The 23,088-nt window shown below is 41.0% G+C and overlaps 1 long non-coding RNA gene across 1 annotated transcript in view; it reads right to left on the bottom strand.

Annotated features, from left to right (window-relative positions):
• The window catches only part of LOC128915776 (uncharacterized), a 112,427-nt gene that overhangs the window by 5,512 nt on the left and 83,827 nt on the right, over nucleotides 1-23,088 (bottom strand). Inside the window, exon 3 of the long non-coding RNA XR_008468749.1 lies at nucleotides 551-645. This is a non-coding gene — a long non-coding RNA (uncharacterized LOC128915776). The remainder of the gene's footprint in view (nucleotides 1-550; nucleotides 646-23,088) is intronic.

The raw sequence follows: 23,088 nt of genomic DNA, 5'->3' as shown, positions 1-23,088 counted from the left end.
AGTTTTGGAGCAAGGAGGTTGGAGGTAGTTTTAATTCATTTGAACAGTAATATAATGCAGCCTTGTTTCTCTTGCTTCCCATTCATCCTTATGCTTTGGGGTCATGTGTTCTTTGCCAGCCCTCTGAAAACACACGCGTGCACAATTGTAAGTCACAAACCTTTTTCACTGATATACCTACCACTCTATTATGCTATTTTACACTCTATTACAAGGAGGAGTTCAACTTAAAAGAAAAAAAAAAAGTTTTCTCATTAATAGGCATTTTGGTGGAATAGCTCCTGACTTCTAAGATAACGTGGGCACCTTATGTCTTAGTTTCTTGTGAATTTTGTCAAATGTGGTTTTTATTATATAATAATTGTGAAAGCTTTTATTCAACTGGAAGAAACTATCTTGTTTACTCCCAGACAGTAACAAAAATAAATCAATATCTTCCAATATGTGTCTGGAAAAGATCTCTATTTCAATCTACAGTATAAGAAGACATCATTTTCAAACTATCACCTGGGACAACAGTAGGATATTTATTTTTCTGCTGTGTGCTCACCGGGGCAGCTTTGAAGGAGAGCTGATCTCAGAAGAGTTTGTTGGAAGAACAGTGAAGGTGACGCGTCAGTGTGCTCCTCCTCTGCAGCAGGGGTTCTGTGTGACATAAGAATAGTACAAGTCTGTGGTTAATCACTTACAGTTTGGAGAGATGGCAAAATTCACATAATCTGCCATCTCATCTCTGCCTAGCTTTCGGAGACTTATGCTTTTTTATAAAGACTATCTTACCACATACTTCCCAGTGTCTTTCCCTGTGCTTCTTTTCACCATGTCATTCTAGTCCTCACCTGACCATCTCATAGACTGAAGCTCTTTCCCTAGGTCTTGTTATCCATATGTGATGGAATAACCCTATGAGACAGTAAAATCTGCATTGGGTTTGCACTAAACAGCAGTTCTCTAATATTTTCTTTATCAGGACTGAGACAATTCAGGCTGTTTCCTTTGAGTGATGCACATGTAGCCCTGGCCAAGAAGTATTTTAAGCAAAACAAATAAAATAGTCCTTAAAGTTGGTGGGTTTGGAAGTGGGAGGAAAATTAAGGCATCAACTTTTTAGCGGAAGTAGAACTTGAAATGGTTTGGTGTCCTTTTTTTTTTTTTTTTTGGTCAGTCTCCTTGGGAAAAACAGAGAGGAAGTAATCTACATGCTGCCAGAAAAAACAGGCAGAACTTGTTGAAAGCTTTCTCAAAGTGATGCATCCGTGGGAAAGGATTTTGTTGTGGAGGAATGTTTGTTTTTTCCTTCAGACAATGCTTTATTGTCAGAGAGTGCCAGGCTGCCTTGCCCCGGTGACTTCCACCAGTGAAGAACGTCAGCTCTAGGCACAGACCCTATAAAGGGTAGTGGAAGGGCAAGTGCAGGCTCCTGCAGTTTGTCTAGGTAGCAAAGGGAACTGGACCCTGCTCTCCACCATCTCGTGGAGAAGAACATGCCATAGGCGAATGGCACAACAGATCCTGTGCTGCCTGAAAGACTGGCAAGCTGCAGACCCCCAGGAAGCAATGAGCATGAGCTGTGGAGGGTGGTCTGTATGGTCTGTAATGAACAGTCTTCCTCAAAACTGCTACGCAAAAGCTTAGCATGGAAAAAGTGAACTTTGAGAGCACAGGTGGAGCTCCAAACAGACAGGTGGAAGGCTGGGAAAGTCTTACAGAGTGTTGCACAGGAGGGTCCTGTATTGGAGCTGTCAGATAAAATCTTAACCTGGGAACCGGCCCAGGAGTTTTCATTTTAGGAGCAGTAACTAAACTGTCCTCAGGTCAGGCTGGCTTATATAGCTGTGGTTGGACTGACTCACAGTGGACTCAACCACACCATGTGGTACTGTGCCAACCCATAGAGATCCAAGCTATTAGCCTCCTTCAGAGGTAAACAGAGGCTCCTGTTGGTAGAGCTCACGTAGTGAAGGGGCGGAGAGGTATAATTGTACAGTTGCAAATGGTGCTTCCTAACTGGCGCTGCAATGTTTTTCAGATGTTTCTGCTAAGATTGATTTATTCAGTGTGTACGGTTAGGTTGGGGGTTATCTTTTCAAAATCCAGATTCTGTGCCTTCAAACTTGTGTCTGTACTAAAAAGGATGTGACTTGTGCTGTACTCTGCATGGGGGGCCGCAGTGCTGGTAATACAAAACATAGAGCGTTCTTATACGTGCTTTCTCCTGAGGCAGAGCATTAATGTGGTAAGGCAACTGATCAGATTCTCCATAAGCACCACAGGAAACCTCTGTCTAGGGAGTGTATCTTTCAAAGGGAGGGGGTACCAGATACCTAGGAAGCCCTCATTTGCTGCTTTCATATGCTTTGCCAATTGTGTGGGGCTTTTTATTATTTTTTTTAAGGGATTTAAATCCTGACATTGACACAACTGAATGTCTTAGCCAGAAGAGCTTAGTTCGCTCACTAAATTGGCATAAGTGCTAATGTCAAAAAAGCATTTGTTCCAGGCCTGTATAAACCATCTATGTCTGAGATCTGGGATCCAGCTATGCTGGCAAAAATTCTCTAGTGCAGATTGGGCTTTATCTTTTCTCCTTTTCACAGTTTCAGAATAGTCTGCAGCTTCTGAGCATGCCTTTCTCTCTTTCAGTTTATTATTGCATTGCAACATGATCCCCTTTAAAAGTACCAGCTTTTGGAAAAATAAGGCCCAGGACAGCCTGCATAAAATCAAGTGTGTGGTGAGGAGAGCTGTGGAGATAAGGGAAAGTGCTTCAGATGGGAAAGTTGGGGGAGAATTAGAGGAAGTGGAATGCCTGGGGAGGAGGGGTGATGGAGTACACCCTGCACAGCACTTCTACGTGTCTATATCCCACACTGCTGCTGAATCACATTGAATGTATGCAAATACTGTAATTTCTTTGAAGAACGAGGATGCCAAATAGCACATCCATGCGGTGCAGTGGAAGTCAGCATTTGGGATTTCTGAGCAAGCTGGCATGTTTGCTTGGGTCTGGGCGGGTTGCTGCGGTGAGGCTGGGAGGGAGGCGAGCTGGAGCAGCCACCGGCGAGCCCAGGCCAGCAGCTCGTCTGGAAATGACTTGTGTGCGGCCAGCACAGGGATCTCGGCACCATGTTTTGGCAGAGAACGAGTGCCTCTGTGGACAGCTGGCATCACAGCTTGCTGAAAAATTCCTGGAAACATTTGGCCTTGGCTATATTTTTAAGAGCACACCACTTTCAAGAAAGCTTGTAGCAGCAGGACAGTTAAAATATGTCCAAACACAGAAATAAGGATTTATCTTCCTTAAGAAGCTTCCTGAATCCGTCAAGTCTCCTGTTGCAGACACTGTGATTACTAAATAAGGTATTAAGCTCTCTAACACTTTATGAACTCATTTTTGTTTCTGATGAGGAAAATAACAGACTGTCACACACAACTTTTTTCCTTTGCGTAATTCCGATGTAGTTGTGACACTTGACATACAGCACAGATGACTGTGAACAGCTTCTTAAAACTTAAGCAGATGATTCAGAATTAATTATGAAAAACAAACTTATTGTTGTGCCAGGAGTTCAGTACAGACAGCAATTGTCTAACAAGATCATCTAGCTTCCGTTGGTCCCCCAAACTTCTCATTGATAAAGCAGCTAAAGAATCTTAAATGATAAGCCTAAAAACTATTTCCAAACAAAATTTCAAAGGTGGTTTTTTTTACTGTTGTTGATTTTTTTTTTTTTCCCCCCCTCTTGAGAATCTATTGATGTTGGCTTTCTAAGATCTTTTAAAACATAACTTTGTGATTATGAAAGCCTTCAGCTTAGTAGAGAAGTTTAGATACTATTTTATCCTAGGAATGCTTTAGACAGCACTTCAGTGCTTTGTTTCCTGAGTCAGAAAAAAGCATGCCGTTTCTAAAAGATAGCTTTGTTCAACCCTTTTTTGATTTAGATTATAATACTAACATAAAGAAGCAATAATTCTATCAACTGTTTTCTCCTTAAGTTGTATGCTGAGAAAATGAAATTTGTCTTTTGTGTGATAAGAACGTTTCTTTGTAATCTTGGTGCGTACTTGCAATATATTTCAAAATATTTCACAAGAACTTTTTAAAAAAGGTGTTCAACGGTACTTGCACATGACAACATGTAATATTAATTTGGTAGTGAAGCGAAGCATTAAACTGACTGTATCTAATTGCCCAAATCTTCAGAAGGCATGTCAATACTCTGAACTGCTTTATGAGAGTTCAAAAACCTCCAGTGGATTCTCAGCAATTGCAGGCTGTCTACGGCCCCTGTAGTTCCTGAGAGAGATAAAGATTATAAGATGTGCTTTCACATAACAACATGGTAAAAAGCAGGAGTAAAGGACAGAGGCAAATGGTTAGAGCACTGATCTTCAGAGACTGGAAGAGGCCTGGAAAAATCAAAGGCGAGCCATTGCTTCTGTATGATCTGGCTTGTTTGTTACGTATGGGAGCAGCATTGTGCTTAGCGCTGCTGGAAACGCTGAATTCCTTTCCCTGGGTTGCTTACAGCCCAACTCTCACACTGGGAAGTTGGAGGATTTAACTATGGAGTATATCATGAGAAACTATTTTTCTACCAGAGATTGGAAAAGACCAAATCATGTCTTTGAAGCTCTCTGCTAAAATGCTTTTTCAGTTTTACCCTTTGAAGCTGATGAAATTTATGGAAAAAGGCTTTTAACATTTTGACAGCAATATACTGTTGACAAGTAATGAGAAATATAGTATAGGGTCTCACATTGTATGCCCTCATGTAGGTACACATGTATATATTGCATTGTATTTTTTCCCATCATTTCTATGTTTTCTATTTTAAGAAGTCATTATCGAAAACTATGTTTCCTTAGTGCTCAAAATAAGCCTTTGCTCTTTGAAGCTGAAGAATATTTTAACATTAACTCTTCTGGAAAGGAGCAATGAACAGATTCAGGCAAGTATCCACATCTGTATAGTCCCTTGTTTCTTTTTCTAATTTCAGTTTTCCCCATTTTTAGACACTAAATCATGACATTACATTCTGGGATTCTTCTACCTCTTTGTTTCTTGATTCTCAATCTTTAGGATGTAGCTAGGTCATACATACCAAACATTCCCCCTCATGGTCCCAAGGTTTAGAGGCTTTCTTAAAAAGGTACAGATCTATCTACAGGTAGTTATATACACATACATAAAGAGGGTGCTTGCTCTAATCAGTCGACCTGAGTGTCAACAGCATCAAGTAAAGCTAGCAAGCCTGAGGAGAACTAGCCAAATCACTAGCTGATGACACCAATTGTATATGGCCCGTCCAGCTACGTCTTGGCACCTTTGTGATATAACATGTAGTGCAGCAAATCCTAAAAAAGATCCCTGGGATCAATCCACTGCAGAATGTAAGGACTGTCTCAAGTATGTAGGTCCTGTGTTACGTGGGCTTCCTCTACAATGCTTGAAGATTCAAGCTCTGGTTTCTTTGCTGTTTCAAGCTGTGGTTTCTTTGGAGCATGCACTTTAAACAAACCAACCAAACCAAACCAGAAAACTAACCACCAAAACCCCAAAATAAAACAAAAATCACCACCAAAAACCAAACCAGGAGAGGGAGTTTGTGAGCAGGCAGTGATATCTTGGGTAAGGGAGCCAGTGGAGCCTCTGCCTGCTTGATGTGGCTGGGAGCTATTGTGACTTTATGCTCACTTATTTATACAACTAGAGTGGGCAGCCAGCATAAAAACATACTTGATCAGTCTAAAAGGGCACACAAATAATATTTGCCTGCCTGGCACTCCAGAGTTGTGACATGATGGTTGGGAAGGGGTGGTGGCAGGGGGTGCTTTGGCTGTAGGCACGCCACAGGTGTGTATCCTCACCTTAGAGAGGTCTCACCTCCATAAGTGCCCTTGCACCCTTCCATGGGAAAGCTCTGCTTCTGTGCCTCGGCTGGTGTGGTACCTGGGGGTGGCCAGTCTGTGGCTGACCCCATCACTGTCCGTGGCCTGTTTCGCCTTGCTGGGGGCTTCGGGACAGGGCTGGTTGGGGACGGAGGGCACCACACCATTCTGGTGGCCCCCAGCTTGGCCAGGTCACACTGCACCCAGGCGCTGCGAGGGATGGGGAGGGAGCTGCCTTTCAGCAGTGGCATTAGTTCCTGAAGGTTGTGGGTGGATATTTGGAGCTCCAGTAAGACTTTCAGCCCCTGTGAGAGTGGGAGCCCTGTTGCACTTGCTGTCAGAGCACAGCAAGCTCCAGCACCCGCTACTCCTGCTGCTGTCTGTGCCCAGGTGCTGGTGTGCAAGGGGTGCGCGTTCCTTACCACCTCCAAGGTACAGGCCCTGCTTGGCAGGGGGATAACTGGGCCCTCAGGGTCTGGTTAGTGACTTGCTGTGTTAAGAAAAGCTGTTGGAACAGATAAAATGAATGTTGTTGCCAGCATCTGGAGAAATCAGTTATATTGTCTTTACTTGGAAGCTCTGTCTGTTTGTATGTGTTTACCTACGGGTTTTGGGGGTTGAAAAAACATTAGTTGCAGTTCCCCAGTTTGCTGTTGCTTGACCTCTACTGCAACATTTATTATCCTTTCTGACAATTCAAATGAATTGCTTTAGACCCAGGCCACCAATCATGGTATTTTCCTTCTGCAAATAATTTATTCCAGTTCCTTTGTTCTCTCTGTTTCTGATAATGACATTTCTTTGCATTGTTTAGGCCATGCAGCTAACTTTTTCCTAAAATCTTAGAATCTGTTGTGTTAGAAATAAAATTTTATTAAGACTGCACCTGTAATTTTTTTACTTTGATTACTTCAGTATGACCTGGTTTGACCACAATATTGACGGTTAATACTCTCAATTCATTAGAAAATATGAAGTACTGCATGGAAGAAAACCTCATAGACATAACCATTTATTAATCAATTAATCTAAGCCCAAATTTTAATTTTAAAAATCCCTATAACAAACAGCATGGGAGCTTTTAGAAATCATGTGATTTGAGATAGTGCTGTAGGAGGGAAAAATGCTCAAATTTACTGAAGTCCTTGCTTCCCTATTATTTTCAGCTAGCAGTGGAAAAAATGCTGCAGACCTTTAAGTGATATGAAGGTTTTTCATATATTTCAGTTGGAGATGAGATATAATGTGGAAAGTAAGCGCAGAAGAAAACTGAAGAAAGAAGCAAAACAAAACCAACCCTGACAAAAAAAAACCAGAATCAAAACCAAACCCACAACAAACCAATCCCCAGAATAAAATTTGACTACTTCTAATAACCATTGAATATAGTACAGGATCATTAGATTAACCTTTTGTTATGATGAAAAGCATTGCTGTAAGATGTGTTTCAGCTGTATTTAATGGGATCAGTAGGTTTATGCTCCTTATTACATTGAAATGGATAAAGATTTTAATTTAGATAAATGAGTACCTGACACAGTCTGCTGTTTTGGAGGTTTTTATATATCTGCTGCTTTTATGTTGGCTTCTGACTTCTGTGATGATTAACAGATAATTACTTTTCCTGTGGTGAGCAGTTTTGAAGTTGGATGGCAAGTGGGAAGTATGTTCTTTGTGCGGATAGCACTTCTGCAGCAACATCCAGCAAGAATGATGGTGTTCATGTGGGTAATGCAGGACAAAAGAAGCTGTCCCTGCCCAACGCGGTGAACTCAGCTGCCCTTATTGCTGGTTTGCATTTGCCCAATTTAGACAACTGTAGCAAAGTGTGTCTCTTCAGGCTTAAGAAATAGATGAGTCGGTTTAAATGCTAGAGATCATTATTCAGTTTGAAGAAGTTGGTATCTGCGCCAAAACTGTTTTGGGAAGGTCCCTGTTGGATGCTGGACCGGGGCAATATGGATCAAACAAGTGTGCTGGCACTTTCACGCCTCCCTGAACTCATTTATCTCTTCTGCACCAGGGCATCTCCTTGCCACCTTGGCATTCAACCCGGATGCCCAGCAGCTGGTGCCAAGCAGGATGGTGGTGTCCCTTCTGTTCCTTCATGACTGCAAAGGTACTGTGAAGTCTTGGGTGAATGACTGACTTCTGTCTCTGTACGTAAAATGGACATTCCAGTACTTCTGCTTCATTAATATATTGAAAATTGTCAGCTCTGTGGAGAGTCCTGGCATTGAAGGACTGAAGTAAGGAATAAAATGCACTTAGGCTAGGAAGTACCTAGTTCAAATAATCTGTTACAGTTTACAATTGTTTTTCCTTTGGTCTGACTGTGGGCTAGTTGAATCAGAGCCATTTCATTTCATCAAAGGTTGCTCAGATGCTGTGGTGTGGAGTGCCACTAATGATCCCCAGAAAGTCATGCTGCAGAGCAGCTCTGAAACAACGACGCTCAGTATTTACAGATGTTAGCACGGTCAAGTGCTTGCCCATTGCTCGAGGTAACCTCGTAAAGACAAGTGATTATTATAAGTTTGGGTCTCTGAAGCAAACCTGCGGTGAATAGCTGTAGCCTTAGGGGACCGCTGTTAATGCTGTATTCAGGGAAGCAGCAGATCCTTTTTCTTTCTTTCCTCTTCTCTCATCCCCTCCTGGTGGGATAACGAAATGCAACGAAAAGGGATTTTGTTCATCAGACATATTGGGGGTTTTGAACACAAGGTGATTATTTCTCAGTCCTTTTTCCAGAGATTTCCTTCCAACTAGAAAATTAGATGCACTCCATCTGGGGCTCCTTGCCCTGTGCCACTGACAGTATCATACATGTTTTCTGGCTACACACTTGCCAGACCAAAGCTTAAGGTCTGTTAGCTTTAGTAGGCTTTAAGGAAAGAACTGTTTGATTGTTTCTTAATAATGCATTTTTTTTTTTAGCCTAATGTAATTAAAAATCTTTTGCTGCCATGATAGTTTTTACAGAATATTCAGAAGGAGGATATTGACCAGTCTTCAAAGTACAAGAAGTTGATGTCTTGGCAGGTCTTCTTTTTCTAACATGTAAGAGTAGAGAGAGGTACTTGTGACCTTTTATTCAGCTGTTGTGAGTGTGCTTTCTTGAGTTTTTGTGTGGGTAAGAAGTATGCCTTAGAAGGAAGCTCGGTTGCGTCATTGTCGGTATTGCACTAACAAAAGTCAGCGGTATAATTGTTGAGAAGAGACATCCGTTTAGGAAATCAGTAGCAGGGGGCTCTTAATTTTCTGGATTTCAGGGCATGACAAAGTTTTTTATTTTCCAGCCTGAAACCAAAGCTGAAGTATTTGGGTTTTGACTGCAGCTGTATGCGCCACTTTCATCTTATAAGAATCATTATAACAGTTATTTCTTCAGGCCTCTTCAGCTGCATGTGTTGGCTGCATTGCAGGTTGATAATAAAAGTGGTGTTATAAATTGCAATGACTTACGTAAGGGAATAGGTTGTTTTAATATTCTGTTTGCCATAGACTATGATTACTGTGCTTGCACTTTAAAAGCAGTTATGTAAAACCAGTGAAAGGTGTGTCATGAGAAAGGCAATTGCCTTTGAAAAGTTTTCATAAGTTATTTGATTAAGTATTTATATGTGTGGTCTCAGAGCAGGTAGACTAAAAAGTAACTGCCTTTAAGAATGTCACAAATGTTCCTTGAGACCCATGGGAGAAGCAATATTTGGATCATTTATATATCAAAAAAAGAGATTGATGAGCGTAGAAACTTTCTTCTGACTATAGTAAAAATGCCACTCTGTGCAATGCTTGCTGTTTCAAGCCTTTGCTTTTCATTTAAGTCTGCTGCCCTTTAAGACCATTTGATCCTAATGTTAAAGGCATGTTCAAATCCTGTGTCCTGTTCAATCAGAGTATTTTTATTCCTATAAGTATGCTACAGATGCTAGAAAAATGGTTGGTAGGGGGTGAGGAATCCAAATGCCTCCTTCTGGACCTAGTTTTGTGTAGTTAAAAATTATCTTTTACCAGCTATAAAGAAGATTCTAGTGCTATTGCTATAGTCATATATAGAAGAGTTGTTTGAAAAGACAACCAAGACTCTATATTTATTAACTTTAGCCAAAAGGCATAGAATCGACTGCTTGCTTTTCTTAGAGCTCTGTTTGTGACCACAGAAAAGCTCATAAAGATCTCCAGTTCTCCATGAAACAGGATAAAGAACTTCATATACCAATTTCCTGAGAAAGCTTTTCAACATCTAGTTGACTTCCTGCATATCGTTAAAGGACATTTCATCTTGGTTAAATATTTAAAACAATTGAGTATCCACCTTAGGAAATAAATTATACTTAAGTATTTAAAATTGTAGCAATTTAAAAGAATGAAGTATCATTTAATAGCATTTCCCTCATCTGCTATATTGCCAACACTGTGTCAAGGACTATATTTATCTGTTCAATTGTATATTCAATACCTAGGCTTAATGGTGCCTCTGTTCCTCTAGGCACTACTGCAATTTTCCTACCTGCATATATGGAGTTAATCAAATAAACCTTCTCTATAAAGGAGATGTAGCCCTTCTTTCAACACCTAGCATTATGACAGTAATAACAATGAGTGGCAATGTAAAAGTCACATACATATAGCTTTAATTATCCAGATTTTCTATGTTTGGACATCACAATTGCCAACAGTACATGACACTTTAATTGGTTGGGTTTTTTTTTTTTATTAACCTTTCAGATGTTTGGTGATATTAGCAACGGAGTATCTATGATGCTGCCCCTCCTATTTCCTTCCTCGTGTACTAGAAACACAGAAACTAGTAAAGTTAGAGAAGCTTTTGGCTTTTGCTTTAGCTGCAAAGCAATGTGAAAAAAGAATGACTTAGTGCTCCAGGAGAGGTAGACTAAGTACTTTCCTTTTGCTCTAGTGGCAAAAGTGTCTTGAGGACAAGTTGAGCTCAGTCTTCTGTTTCATGCAGCTTTTAGGATGATGTCTTTCTGTGCAATTTGACCAAATGCTCCCATTTGGCTCTCTTTCCCCATCCATACCGATTGTCAGCAGCGAGTTGGTTACATTTCCCCTGCCAATCTGTACAGTCTGCAAGTAGCCTGAGCAATGAGCACTGTCCATTAGCTCTGCAGCAGAGAACCCAGCAGCAAATAATTCCTGATGCATGTCCTAGGTAGGAGATTTGCTTTTCTGGTCCAGTGCTTCTGATCCATAAGGTAGAAACCCAGCTTAAGTGAACTGAAAAGTTACAGATGGCCTTGTTAGCTCTTGCTTGAACTGCTCGAGGACTTCTTTTGATGGAGAAAGTACAATGCAGGCTTTATGAGTGCAAGAGGGAATACTGAAAACACGGGGTGACTTATTAAGCCTGGAGTAAATGAGTGGAAATATAATGGGCATCTAGGATGCTGAAAAGCCCTTTGAGACAAGGAGCTTACTATTAAGGATCACTTACTGTTCTTAGTGGTACTTTGCATTTATAATATTTTTTTTTATCTTGAAGCAAATATGGTTTCACCCAAGTGTGGAACTGTAGATGAGTTTTTTGAAGGTGCAAGCTAGGGTTAGGGTGCAAGTACTTTGCTTCGCAACCATCTGTTCAGGCAGTTAGAAAATGCCTGCTCTCCTGAAGCTCCAGTGCCGAGTGAATTGAAGTCAAATGCTGAACCTGTTAATTGATCCATTACAATCACCCACCAAAAGATGTCTCCTCCAAGGAAAGGCCATCTAAGTTTAAGTGCCTTAAACTTCTAAGAACATGGATTCAGACATGGCAAATCAAAATGTTCATCATGTCTTCTATAAGGCTGCAGTAATTTTCTTAGTTGCTAGTGCAACAAAAGAACAGAGTATAAATAACTTCAAAACAATTTTGCTGGTCAGCAGCTGTAAACTTGTCTCCAAGTACAGCCAGTAGAAAAATTCTTTGACTAAGTACTGCTTGATGTGTTTAAGAATAATAAGACAGAAGAAGGTCCTTGAGTTTTCTTGTACCCAAAGCAGAGGTACAGGTTGAAGGTCTCTTACATAAAAAGATGTCACTCCAGATGTGTCTATGTAGAATAATTTTTGCAAGATTTCTCTCCATGCCTTATTTTCTCCAGGAAGAAAACTAATTTTCCAGAAGAAAGAGTGTTGCTGAAAATAATTGCACTTCGAAGGGCGACATTCTCCTCCTTGTCAAGTTAACTTGTTGCTTAACTAGGAAGTTGATAATTTTTCCATTTCAGATTGCTGAAGCTAAACTGTGACACGTATTTGATTTCAGTGCTGTTGGCAAGATGTATTGTTTGAAAGCAATGAGACCAGAAAAGAGCTTTTCTGCCAAGGATGCCAGATGACCCAGCACCAGATGAGGCATCACCAGTGTTGTTCTGGGGCGGGTTATCCATGCCACATGCTTGCATATGAGCCACAAAGGGAACTTGCATTATCCTTGGTGCACTTGGCACCTCAGCAAGCAAATTACACACATGAAGTTCAGGAAGGAAAATCTGAGCAATCTGTGTAGTTGGTAGGCTGTCTTAAAGCACATTTAACATTGGCAGCTTCCTCTCTTAGGCTGAGCTTTACCTCCATGTCTTACAATGAATAAGCTTGTCTTGGCAGAAGCTGGATGAAAGATTAATGGTAACAGAAAGCACTTTTTTTTTTTTTTTTTCCTATTGGAGAAAGCTATCTCTAGGCTTAAGCTCCTAATAGTGGAGAAAAGTCCACAGTTAATATTTACTCTAACACAGTGGTACCTTGCTCGAGTATATGGATGAAACAAAACCTAGCTGAGTCTGTCTTTGCACCAATGACACTAAATACAATAGACTTGGGGCCTGTGAAAGTCAGCTAGTTCCCAGAGTGACCACTCTGTGTTCCCTCTGGGAAATTCCCATTTAAAAGCTCAAGAGAAGTGACCCTAGCAGCCACCCATGTTAATAATCCCAAAGGGGCAAGATTCAGCTGGCACCCTGTGTCCTTGTCACTGGTCAAAAGGATTAATCACTCAGGAAATGGGTGGGAATGACAGCTGCCTTGTGCACCTCTTGCATGGCTGGAGGTGGTGTATGTCCTCCCATTGCTTCTTCATCCATGAACTGTGGCTTGAAAGCCCCACAGGGAATTTCAGAGAAGCTTTTCTCTCAGGAGGGCCTTCTGCTGTGTTCAAAATTAAAAAAGTACCATGATGGACCACTAGAGAGCAAGCTGGAAGTAAATTAAGAGAAATCAATTAGCTACAAGTGCTATTCGGAGACTGTTTTGGATTGAAATAGGCACCTAAAAACATGAAGTATTCTGTCGAATCATTGAACGTAAGGATGGAAAATGGAGGAAGTCCATTTTAGTACACATGTTCAGCCATGTTAATTAGAGCAAACTGATGATTTCCTTCTGTTGGGAGATGTCATACTCTCAGAACAAGAGCAGCTCTTTAGAGGGCGAAATCTCTAGCGTGCTATCATGTAGAAGTTCCCCTTATAACTGCATATTTCAGTACCCATGTGTTGTGGTTCATGTTGGGAGCATGGGGGGAAAATAATGCTTTAAACCAGAAATGGTGGAATTTATTTGATTAAATGTGGCCATCTAATCCTGCATTGTTACCCTACACAGTGAAGCTGGCATCTCTAGGGCATAGTTATTCTCATTCTGAAGTAGATGTTTCAGTTGAGTCAGATGAATTATGCCTGAAGGTGCTTATTTCTCCCCACTGAATATAAAGGGAGCCTAGGAAGACTAATTCAGATATAAAAATTTGCAATGTGGACCTCTAGAGCTACAGGAAATAAATCCTGCCCAAGATACCAATAATAGAAAGTTGTCGGATAGACTTCCAAGGGGAACATTTATCATGTCTTTAGTGGTGTTACACAGTGGTCCAAGAAGATTGTAGAAGTGCTTAAAAGCTATGGGGATGTCAGGGCTGCAGTGCTTCCTCAATGAAGATAACCAACAGAGCAAGGGCATGCAAGAAGTATTTTTTCAGGAAGTTTGTAGTAATGTTAATGTCGAGGTCACTTCTCTTGGGGAATTTATCCCATAGGGGTTCACCAGCTATCTTTACACCCTCTAAAATGTAACTCAGCGAAGAGGCAATAGGGAACTGAGGCTTCATCTCATTTCAGCCTGTCTTTGTAATTCCTTGCTTATAAGGTAGGCAGTTTCCTGTAATCCTTTTGACATTAAAATTCTCTTTTTCCTTCTCTCTTCTAATTGGAAAATAGTATATGGTACCACTTGGATTTTATCCTATTTGTAATAATCAGTTTCTCATAAATGCGAATACAGAAATCTCAGATGTGAGGTAATGGCCCAATTTATGGAACTAAAGAACTTTTAGTGAGTCTACGACAATAGAATTAAAATCTCAAAGAATTTATACACTTTTAAAACATGGTATGGACATTGGGATGTGTTGAGGGCCCATGTCTAACACAGCAAAGGCTGGCTATTTCCCTGCATTAAACTATACAAGCATTTCTAACTTCAAGGACATGAAATTGCAAGCTGCTAAATATATATATTTTTTCTTAACCAATATATGTCTCTATAAAGACAATGAATTGTGACTCTCTTCTCATCTTGTGCAAAGAACAATGAGTCTTTGTAGTTTAATTAGAAAGTGCCCTTAATGAAGTCTTGGCATGTTAATAAATTTCCTTTGGGGTGAAAGAAGTTTCTCTCAAAGGAAATTGCAGCAGATGTGTGAGTATTTGGGATCACTAGGGAGGCCTCGCCATTTGAAGGCAGGGAACTGTAACGATGAAGCGTTTGCTTCTCGTAATTTTGAAGTACGTGGCTATGTGAAAACACTGTATGTACATATAAGTTGTGGTTTCAGTTGGGCTAGAGTTATCACTATACCAGATGCTAGTAAAAAAAGTTATGTTTTAGATTTCAGATGGGAAATACTTTTGATAGTGCACTGGTGGTTTTAGATGTTGCTAGGCAGTCAAGGCCTTTCCTGCTCCTCACACCACCCTGCCAGCGAGTAGACTGGGGGGGACACAAGGAGTTGGGAGGTGAAACAGCCAGGGCAGCTGACCCCAACTGACCAAAGGGCTATTCATACCATATGGCGTCATGCTCAGCACATAAAGCTGGGGGAAGAAGAAGGAAGGGGGAACTGTTTGGAGTGATGGCATTTGTCTTCCCAAGTAACAACTACATGTGATGGAGCCCTGCTTTCCTAGAGATGGCTGAACACCTGCCTGCCAATGGGAAACAGTGAACGCATTCCTTGTTTTGCTTTGCTTGTGTGTGTGGCTTTTGCTTTATTTATTAAACTGTCTTTATCTCAACCCACGCATTTTCTCACTTTTACTTTACCAATTCTCTCCCCAGTCCCAACTGGGAGAAGTGAGTGAGTTGTTGCATGGCCATATCTGCCGACGAGGGTTAAACCACAACCATATATAATATTGGAAGAATGTGTATATAGACACATATATGGTGTGTGTGTGTACACACACACACACACACACACACACACACAAGACAAAAGGAATAGGTATCTTTCCTAACAGCATTGGGGGGGTCATATGGTGGTTGTTGTATGGGGTTGTACGGGGGGTGAGTTGTTGTTGTTGTACGGGGTAGTGAGGAAACAGCATAGCCTGAAAGGGATAACTGGAGCCAAAGATGGAAACCCTGCTGCCAGGGCTGGGCAGCCTGCACAAAAATCACCCTTTGCTACCTCCCAAATTGCTGTGGGACTTCTGAGAATATATTGTGTGCCAGGTGCCCTCACCAAAGCAAAAACTGTCAGGGATGAAGAGGAGTGGTGAATCTCTCCTCCCAGCAGCTGCTCTCTGGTCCTCTTGGACACCATGGCGTGGTGTTCCCAAATCATGTTTTCCAGCCTGTCCTGGGCCAGGTGAGGTGCAGCAAGGAGGCACCTGCTCCTTCTGCACTGCTGCCAGTACCACCTCTGCCCACGTTTTTGCCAGGACAGTGTTTCAAGTTGGGAAGGTCTGACAAGGCATTGTGGATTTCAGTTACCTTGTTCTTCTCATGCTGATGGTATTGGGACTTTTTTCCCAATGACTCTCACGTCCTTTCTCCTAAGTGATATGTGAATAACTTGGAGAAGCTCCTTTGGGCCGTTATTTTAAAATGGCAGTTCTGAGTGATGCTGGTACAGGCTCTGCTATGGGAAGCTGTTGCACCATATCTTTCACTCTCTTTACGATATGCCGGTACTTGCAATAGGCTTCAAGGGATTTCGCTGCTTAATCTGCATTTATTTGAAGTCGCATTTGTTCTTAGCATTTTTTTTGATTATATAATCATAGAAAGTTACTTTTGGTAATGTATGCTGCAAGACTGGTTTCCTGGTAGTTTCAGATCAGTTAGACTAATTTTATTAAATCTGTGTAAAATGTATTAAATCAAACAATGTTTTGTATAATTTTATTCCTCCCTTCAACCAGAAATGTTTTATAACTTTCTCTGTGGGAAACATCCAATTGACTGGTTTAAAGTTTCTTGCCAGATTCAAGATTATATTAACCATTTGACCAGCATAAGGGGGCATTGTTGAAGAAACATCTGCTTCGGAATGGCTTATCAAATTTTCACCCCCTCATCATCAGATTAGTGCTGTCTTGTGCATTCAGTTGCACAACCTCAAAGCGCTGTCTGACAATTTACTGCAATTTTCTGCTCATTCCTTTGACCTAGATATTGGGATTTAAAGTTACAACTGCTAGGCTAGCAGGAAGCATTGTTTTAGTGAGAGACACGTAAATGTTTCCTGCATTGTAGCAGTTTTGATAATGCTGTTAAGCAAAGGACTTTTCATAATTTTCAAGTAGTACAATGAATGCTTCTATCTGATTAGAGTCCTCAAATTGCTGCTGCTTACATCTTCAAGCTCCTGCATTGCAATGACAGCATTGTATCTGGGGAAGGGGAACTTTGGGAGTTACTCTGCAGTTGTGTTTAGAAAGGACGATGGGCAGGGATTTCTAAGACTTTTGTACCCAGAAAGATAGGAAGTTTCATGTTTTACAGTATCTCTGCCCACCCTGCTATACCTGAGCACTGTCCCCTACTTGAACCTTCCTCAGACTGGTTGGTACCCTTTGCAAATGCCCCCAGAGTTGGCTGTCCTCAGAAGCCAACAATTAAGTGGGTGGTCTCAAAGCACACTGGGGTTGTCATATTAAATTTCCTTGTTTTATATATATATATATAGAAAAATACAATATATCTATAAAACCTTGTCTTATTCGTTTTCAATTTCCCTGCTGATTTGAAGAGTTACAGGATGATGAAGGTCCTCTCCGGACCTTCTTTTCCTTGGAGGAAAGTCCAGGCCTCTAGAATCCTATCCAGGATACTGCAGTGCAGTGTAGATGAGCAAGGATTTCTGCAATAGTTGTGTCAGTTCTGCAATAATGACATTGGTTCATTAATAGAATATCAATTCTCCAATTATCTTATTCTCTCTATTTTGAATCCTATAAAACTCATTTGTTCAAGAGAGCTGATTAACATAATGCTGCAGCATGAAGCAGTATAAACACAATAAATATTTGTTCTGTGCATTTTTGTAATAAATATATAGCTGTTTTTAGAGCAGCAATTACATGACTTATTGAATTAATTTTTGAGGAAAAGACTAAAGTATGGACAATTTCATTGATATAATGAATATAAGCTTGCATACAGCTAATGCTAAATGATGGGAGATCATTATACATACACACACAAAGTCTTTCTAAAGTAAGTGATCCTTAAGGACAAATCAGGAGAGAAATTTGCTAAGCAAGCATGTTTTACTGGCTTGATGAATTTTTTTTAATTTGCTGGACTACTGGTTTAGGGGATACATTAAGTATCTAATGGAAATGTTTAAAATAACTATTTTAAAATGACATTTTCAGTAATAAGCCAAGTAAGCCAAGTTACAAATACAGCATGTAAAGCTGATAATAGAGTTCATGTAGTACAAAGCAAATTGACTATGGACACTTTTTCTGTTTCTAGAGTATTTTGGTTGAAGATTGAGAGTTCACATCCTGACTGTGCAGAGTTGCAGTAGCAGGACAAGTTATACATACTTTGCCTGCATGCAATATAAAGTGCTAATTCTGTGTCTCAAAAAAAAATAAAAAAATTAACCTGCTAGGAAGAAATTTTACTGAAGAGGCACTATCACTATCTCCTAAGCTCAATTTTGTTCTGGACGCCTCTCACTGATATCATAGGGTGGTTGGGGCGGGGAAGAAAGTGTGGGAAACCAAACTCCGTCCCAGTGCACGCTTATCTTTAAAGCAGGTCAGTGCAGTATTTCTAAGTCTGAGCACACTGACACTGTTCAGAACTTGAACAAAAGAAAAGTGAAATAAGGCAGAACTTGCTCATTCTTTGAAAGATTTGCAAAAGTTCCTTAACAGAAGAAATTACATATTTTGTGTTTTGAACATAGCATAAAGAAATGTGGGGGTTGTGACTGACAAGTTTCAGTCCCAGAAACACTAAAAGTTTGAATGTTTTTCAAAAAAGACCTTGAAAGTTGAAATGGTTGAATCATGCTGTTTGCCTGTCTTTTCTGTGATACCCAGTTTGAGGTGCAGAATGAGGAGATGTAGCTGTTTATAGCCCTTTTCAAAGGGGAATGAAGTGTTTTCACATAATGCTTTAAATATTTTTCTCTCTTTGGGGATATTAAAGTGGTCATTTTGGAAAGAAAAGGGGGGTGAAAAAAAAAAAGGAGATTTCCAGGTCTCTCTTGACTGCAGACACTGGTTTATTTGTTAAAAATAACCGTTATGTTTCTCCTCAGAAACTCTAAAATTGGAGCAGCTTGCCTCTGTGTTCAGATCATTGCAGTCTCAGCATGCACAGGTGCAAATATGGAAGCCTGCAGCATGAAAGCCAGTCTCCCTGATGCTACTATTGTGTATTTCGTCCCCAAACATAAGTTCCTCCGTCCTTCATGCTTGTCAGACTCCAGTTCTCGTACAGCAATTTTTTTCCTCTGTTATACGAGGTGCGCTAAAGAGAAGAGTTTAGAAGAGCAGAGCAAACATGAATGATGCCTTTCTGTCGCCCTTTGGGGCAAAGGTATGATTCAGAAATGGGCGAGCTGCTTATAGCATTGCAGAGCTGGCTCAGGTCTCCTCTGAAGCGTGGGGAAAAAAGCGTGACTAACGCTGCCTCGGGGGTGAAGGGGAGGTGTAGGGCGTAGGAACTGAGCTGGACTGGAAAGCCAGAGGACTGCTGGGCTGCTTCTGTCAGGGCAGGGGCGATGGCAGCAGCTGTGCTGGGATAAGCCATGGGCTTCCTCCCTCCCTGCGGTTGGTGGCAGCAGCCAGCCCGGGGCGGTGGTGGCTGTGTCTGTTTGAAAGGCTTCTGGCAGAGATAAATTGGACATCCTTGGCAGTCTGATGTCCTAGGAAAATGGGAATACTTGAAGTTATAGCTGGGTGTACCTTGCTGTGGGCCAGTAGGAGAAGCAGTAATAATAACACAGATCTCTTGTCAGCATCAGTTCAGAGCTTTAATGACCAAATGGCTGAGCAGCCAGCAGCTGTGGAACTTAACTGAAAAGTGTTGCATTCCTATCTTGGCCGTAAAGAGATGGGTGAATGGAAAGACAAGATACTACTGAGGAAACGAAAAACATAGAATGTGATGTGTGCTTCTTGTTCATCCATTTTTTGAAATGTGATGAGACAGTTGCCATAGAAATGCTATTCTCTGCTTGATACAATGTGCACCAGTTCCAGGAAGCCATTGATGGTTGTCACAAATAGCTTTCCATAAATTTAAATATCTCAGAGTAACGTAAGGGGAAATATGTCCTTATGTTTTCTTATAGAAGATCAGATTCTGTAAGATCTGCTTTTACTACAAGGGGAATATGACTGAATTGGGCATCAGCTGTTACATATGGTCTTCAAAGTGAATATAACTGCAATTTGTTTTAGTTGTAAAGAAAGGACAGCATATGTTTTTTAGAAAAAAAATTAACTTGGATCTTTTAGGACAGTTTTGATAGAGCTGAACTTGCAAATAATACTGATTTATATTACCAGGCTGTAAAGTTACACAAATTAATTTGGTTCAGAAGACAATTTTGGCTGCTTGAAACGATGTACTTCATAAGAATAAAGAGCTCAGTAAGAAACAGTTTTCAGCTCTATATAGCCTGGGATATTCAAACTTTCATAAGTACAGCTAGTAAGTGTGTTATGAAAGGTCAGTTAGCAAGAAAGATACTTCTCAGTTCTTTCTGTGGCTAATAGTTATTTATCCGAGTCATGCACTCTGGTATGGCAGGGGGTAATGGCAGCTGGATGGAGAGCACCGAGCGTGTAGGACAGTTGGAGCTTCTGGTCTGCTTTTCTGGTTAGCACATTGTTCTGCAGACCTCAGCTGAAAGCAGACTCCTTCAGCCAAAAGCTATTTGTCAGAGCAGTGAAAGTTGAACTACCACAGGGAAGGAAGAATGACTTGTACCAAACAGCCTATTGAAGTAACATTTTAAGAAACTGGAGGGTCTGAAATTATTTTGCGGATAGAAGATTCAGGTCATGGGTACATTTAGTAGCTCATGGTATCTGCAAAATTTTGGCAGTCAAGCATTATGCTTATAAGAGGTCGTTTCTTTTATTCACAGATTAAAAAAAGATATGAAATCTATTTTATGGGAGCAAATCTCTTTATAGAAGACCAGACCCTACTGCAAATGAAGATAGGGCCAGTTGATTTTCTCACAGAGCTTTCTGTACCGGAACAGCATCCTTAAACAGCCCTATATTCCTCAAGAACTGAGACTGTTTAAAAAAAAAAAAAAAAAAAAAAAAAAAAAAAAGAGTCTTTTGTTGCTTTCTTTTTCTGATAGTTAAATTTGGAGCTGCATAAAGACATGCCAGGAGTAATTAATTATAAAATTTATCTGGCCAGGTGAATGTGCTGTGCAACATGCAGATGGAGTGCTTACGCAAAAGCTGCAGTCAAAGGAGTGTTAGTTTGCGTCTCCTGTGCTGCCCTTCTAGTCTAAAAGGACCTCTCTGGCTCATCATGCCTTAAAAAATGAGGGCAGGGCAGCTGCAGGCTAGTACATTAATTAATGGGAAGGCTAAGTCTATGTGAGAGTTTAGGTCAGAGATTTAGTGTTCCCTTTTCCTTTCCATGGAGTCTGCCAGCCATTATAAATTACCAAAATATCCACTGCTACTGTGCTGGAGAAGAATGAGCTTTACAGCAAGGCAGCACCCAAGCCACCCTCAGGGCACAGTGATCTGGCACTTGACTTGCTCCAGGGCCTCTCTGGACCCAGCAGGTGAACATCCCAAACTTTTTCTGCCTGGCAGGGTTTTGATTCAGTCCTGCTCTGCTCTGTTTGTTATTAATTCTTATTTTGCAGCTAGGGTGCAAGGAAAGTCTGCTCAAGTTCTGTGGGGGCAAGGAGAGGAGTTAATGATTCCCCTCTGCTGGAATTGGCTGAGCAGAAATGAGCATCAGCCGTGGGCAGCAGATGCTGTACTGGGGACATGGGGGTCCCAAACTGACTGACATCAGCCACCGTCACCATCCCATCAAAGGAATTCAAGGTGATTGAGGGCTGTGATCGTGCCCTCTGGAAGGTTGCTCTTGCTTAGCACTTTGCGTCTTGGAGAACTTGCCAACTGACATCTAGTTCATTACAGGGCAAACCTGATTTGGCACTATTGATTTCCAGAAGCCTAAAGTCACACTGAGGTTTAGTACTCTGTTTCTTCCAGTTAGTGTAAACAAGTATGAGCTGTGTGGCAAGAGCATAATGTACTTGAGCAATAATAGACGTATAGACACCTTTATTCCTAGAAGTAGTGCTTTTATTCATCATCGTATAAGAAATTGCAAACCTATTTTCTCAACATCAGTAACGATCTTGTTCTTGCCTGACAAACCTGATTTGTCAAATACCATTAATCTTGACACTACTAAATTGCTTGAAACAACCATATTGTCTATCCTAAAATGGCCTACTGTGAGGCCCTCACATTTGAGGGCTCTTACCTCTCCAAGTTAATTTGCATGATGCTGCTAGTATCTTGAAAATACTCATTTCAGTTTGTAAACAGTGTGCTTTGAATGGAAATCTATCATCAATGATCTTGCGCCTTCTCTCTAGTTCTGTGTTTTCACAACTAGAGACAGGACAAATGTTACCTATACTGTGTGTGACAGACACAGTCTTCTCTTTGAGAACACATATTCCGTTCCATTTTGTTGAAATGGATGAAACTGCTATGACTCGATGTATGGATCTGGCGTTATTACTGTCCATCCCTGCACAAAAGAAATGGTTATTAATAAACTACAGCTAACAGACTGCACACTTCTATAGTTTTCTATTACATTATCTTAAAGCACTTTAAAAAACAATTCTCAGTGTTAGAGAGTTTCATATTATACCTTCTTCTTTCAAAAAAGAAGAGAAAGTATAGGAAGGCTAAATGGCTTGTCCTACCTCCCACGGGAAATGGATGGGAAAGAGCACAGAACAAACCTCTGGATCATCTTCACCCCAGCCTGCGCTTTGCTTGTCATCTTCCCCGCTGCTCTCAGCGGTACTCCCTAACCTGGCTATTGAGTGCGCTTTCCAGCAGAGGTGTTTACACCAGCAGGTGTGCCAAACATAAAATCCACCTTCACAAAGAGATGAAGAGAGCAGAGGCGTGCTTTTCTAGTGGGTATGCTGACATGCTGAATGACTTGAGCTGGGGGAACAATCTTTTCATCGTGTCTCTTTTCCCGTTTGGCCTTTCCCTTTGGTTGGCGGTACTAGGTATGCTCGCTCCTAGTTAGAAGGTAAGGCTTTCAGTGGCTTTGTATGTGCACACCTGCGGTGCTGAGAAAGGAACAAGGCAACCTTTCTGGAAAGTCCCAGGGTGAGGCTGCCCTATTTGTGTTGCTCCCCTTAGGAAGCTTTACAAAGAACAAGGATTTAGCTAAAGAGGAGGGGTGCTGCACCTTCCTTCTTTCTGCAGTCCACAGCTTGTGCTACGAGATGCAGCTCCATAGGGATCCCTCCCTTCCCATATTCTCCTAAATATTGAAACTTGCACTTGCGTGGAAGGATTTTCCCCCATTATGTGCTTTAACCTTTTCCTCTCATGGTGATTTCTTCCCTCTCTGGTGAGGCTCTAGATTTACTGCCTCCTGGAAACATTTGTGTTTAACTTCTACTGGGGACAG

Source organism: Rissa tridactyla, chromosome 1 (genome assembly GCF_028500815.1).
Source record: "Rissa tridactyla isolate bRisTri1 chromosome 1, bRisTri1.patW.cur.20221130, whole genome shotgun sequence".
Classification (NCBI taxonomy): Eukaryota; Metazoa; Chordata; class Aves; order Charadriiformes; family Laridae; genus Rissa; species Rissa tridactyla.
Note: the sequence above shows the minus strand (reverse complement) of the source record. Positions and strands in the feature narration are given on the sequence as shown.